Genomic DNA, 4,013 nt, shown 5'->3' on the forward strand with positions numbered 1-4,013 from the left:
GCGATATACCTGCACCGGGAAGTTTGCGCCCCGCGAGATGAAAGAGCCTGTTCGAGCTCACGCACTGCCCGGAGGGGTGGACATTACAGAGTAAAGAATCCTCCCCCACAGCCGTGCCACTTGTGATTTATTTTCATTGGCTGATAGTGATAGCTTGGGACTATATAAGGGAAGAATAAACATCAATTATAAACCCAATGAACACAACGGATTAATGCAACGCTGTGTTTGTAGTGAATAACTCCAGCAAGTAAACATTGTATATAAGTCGATTTGCTTGATAATATTACTGAAATAATTTTACATTCACTTTACATTCACTTTTCTATATTTTGTGTCCTGGAAAGTCAAACAATTCGCAAGGATTCAGGACAGAGATATCTGAGAAGTGCCAAACAGTCTTGTGTAGATTAAATTACAATCACATGGTTGGTTTAGTTAATTATGCTAATATACGTAAATTAATTTTTATTTAAATTAAAATATATATACAGGGTGTTTCAAAACAACACCGACAACGTTTGGGAGGTGATTCCTGACACGAAGATAAGACAAAAAGTATAGACAAACCTGGGTGCACAAATGCTTCTTTTCGGAGTTACAGGCTGCCAAAAACATGAAAAAATAAACTTTAAAGGTCCATAGCTCCTAAAGTATGAGACCTATCGTAGTCGATTCAAGACTTCACTTAGGAACTAATATGTGCCCTATCCAAAAATACATGTTTCAAAATCCTAAGGTACTCACGCAACAATTTTTATGGAGGGAGTTTGGCTACAGGCATATAATTTGAACTACACACCAACTACCCCTAGAAAAATTATTGCGGAAGTACCACAGTATTCTGAAACATCGATATTTGGATAGAACACATACTAGTTGGTAAGTGAAGTCTTGACCCAACTAGGGTAGATCCCATAGTTTTTAAGCTGTGACCTTTAAAGTTCATTTTTTTTTATGTTTTAGCCAGCCTATCTCTGAAAGGAATCATTTGTGCACCCAGGTTGGTCTATACTTGTTGTCTTATCTTGGTGTCAGGAATCACCTCCCAAACGTTATCTGTGTTGTTTCGAAACACCCTATATATATCATTAACATACACTTTTATTGTATACATTGTAGTATAATGAAAAACTGTATTCGTATGGACTGCCCTTAGTGAACTAAATTATTTATTATTATTATTATTATTATTATTATTATTATTATTATTATTATTATTATTATTATTATTATTATTATTATTATTATTATTATTATTATCATCTTCGTTTAGTTCGGGATTTTATAATAGATGAAGTGACAACTTCTGAGACGACGAAAGGCAAGCCCTGTGCTGTGTATTAAAGATTCAAGTATCATGTGAAGAAGCAGAGTACTGACACAACTTGGCTGCGTGTGAGAGAAGAAAGATAAGTGCAGGAAACAGTTAATAGCAAAGGGAAAAGTAAGAAGTCAATGGGACACAAATGTCAACCAGACGTCGCTAAAACAGAAGTTCGAGTTCAACGGATGGCAGCAAAGAAGAGACCCAGAGAAAGTGACGAGCCTCTATCGAAGATCTAGCACGAAAAAAATGCGTACACTGTTTAATCGTGGATTGGATTTCGTGACGGAAGTTCCCGAGTACAACTTCAAAAGAAACATGAATTATATGTCAGACGAGAAGAGCGAGGAGATCTTCGAGACCCAAATTCAAGATTGTAGTCCCGTGTGGTGTAGTCGCTAACGCTCTCGCCTTTGGTGCGAGCGGTCCCGGGCTCGATTCCCGGTAGGGACACTCGGTCGAAAAAGTATAACAGCTTTTTCAGGCCAGTGAATTGAGTGAGATTTTTCCTTGGTTTCCCTCATTCACACTAGGCAAATACCGGGATAGTATCTAGCATAATGATTCCAGGCCGCTTCCTTCCTTTCCCAATTCTTCCTTCCTTCCCTTTCATCGGATAGTGTGTTCGCCGAGGGACGTCTCCCTTATATATGTAACGGGCTAAGTGGCCTCAGATGCTGACAGCTTAGAAATCTAATTCCTGATCATAATCCCGGATTCAAGACCGAGAAAAACCTGAGGACGGACGACAATTCAAGCTTTCTTTTGCTGAATGAAGGACACGAACAGAGAGTTCTTGTTTTCTCGAGTAGGAAAGGTCAGGAAATATTACAGCATGAAAAGAAAAATCTTTTTGAATGGAACTTTAAAATTGTGCAGCAATCAGTTCGCCCAACTCTATACGTTTTACGCAGATGTTGGCAGTATGGAGAATAAAATAAATATAATATCGGTAGCTTTTGTCTTCCTGCTGAATAATAAAAGAGAACTTACGACTTCCTTTTCAATAAATTAAAGTAGTTCTTTTCCGGGTTGAGCTGCTCAAAAGGGGCGGCGGTAATTTTGTCACCGGAAAGTTCGTCACGGTAATTTCGTCACCGGTAATTTTGTCACCAAAATATTACCATATAGGTAATTTCGTCACCGAAAATTTTGTCATGATAATTTCATCATCAGTGTCTTTTAGAACATAATACAAGTACAATGAATGAATCGAAAAAAGTTTTTGAAATTGCTTCTTTAATCTTCAACTGAAGCAAATCGAAATATAATAATAATAATAATAATAATAATAATAATAATAATAATAATAATAATAATAATAATAATAATAATAATAATAATAATAATAATAATAATAATAAAGAAATGACAAGGGAAAGAGTTTCCTACTTGAGCTTGTAAACACGCCAGAAAAAGGAACAACAGATTTGGTCACTTTTCCGATAGACCCAAGTCTGGTTCAAGTGTGAGGGGAAGGTACTTTACACGATATAAAAACAAATTGTAGGGCACAAACATCCTGATGCAAATATATAGCGGGCGCATTTTCCCCTCTTTTTGGGATAGGGTGCAAATTTCCCGGGCGCAACGTTCCCGCAGCCGTCCCAATTTGGTGCCCGGGGCACAAGCCCCGTTTACCCCTCCCCTCGCCCCTTTGTTATATCAATGAGTGGACAAAATCGTGTTTGTGAATTTTGTCCGGTTTTCACCCACATTCCCAGCTGCCATTGCCTCCGGAACACGAATTGAGTCTGACTCGTTTCCAAAAGTTTAGTATATTCAAAAGAAAAGTATATCTTTTTCTCTTGGAAGAGCTCTGGTTTGTTTCGTATTTTGTCATGAAAATGCTGTCTCTTCTCGTTTCGTGGGTACCACTTTTCCAGTGGCGTCCTCATAGGACGAGCTGATGGGGTTTCAAATTACAAAGATTTTAGAACCTCGAGATTTTCAAGTTTCAAAATTCAGTCTTGCCTGAAAGGGGGATGAATGATAATTTTCTATTGCATTACAGAAAGGATACAAGTAAATATATACTCAAATGCAGGGGTAAAAGTGCGGGGGAACGCGGAGGGACGTCGTCCCCACCTTCCAGAAAATATCTGTGGCGTACCTCGCTTTCTAAAAAAAAAAAAGAAAAAAAAAATGGGCAAATATAGGCACGGGGGACGGCTTGACGTTATGCGTCCCCTACCTTTTCAGATCCACTTTTACCCTTGCTCAAATGGATCTTTTAGTTCGATCTTTGTCCTCTTCTGAAGAAATTATAGGAAAAAATAAAGAAAATAGGAGTTTCTTTGGAAGTCGTACCTTGGTTGAACAAGTGAAAGAAAAAAAACGCTTAATTTCTCCCAACAAAAAGAATGAGATCTGTAAATCAGGAAAAGAAAGACATTCTTGTAAGAGAAAGATAAGTTTGTTTCAGATCAGATAAGTTCAGTTGGGCTCATAGGATCTAAAAATGTGTCTATATTGTGGAAAATTTTGTGGGGAAAAATAAAATGCAGGATTACAGGATTGTTAATTAAATATTTCTTTATAAAATATAAACATAATAGCTAGGACCTTTCCTTTTTTTTTTTAATTGCAATTTTTGCTTTCCATTCTCTAGTAAGTTACGTTTATATTTCATGCAGCGGAAAAATTCGAAATTTCCCCTATAGAATCTTCATAAAACAGTGTTAAA

The sequence above is a fragment of the Thermobia domestica genome, chromosome 13 (genome assembly GCF_964235325.1).
Source record: "Thermobia domestica chromosome 13, izTheDome1.hap1.1, whole genome shotgun sequence".
In the NCBI taxonomy this organism is placed as follows: domain Eukaryota; kingdom Metazoa; phylum Arthropoda; class Insecta; order Zygentoma; family Lepismatidae; genus Thermobia; species Thermobia domestica.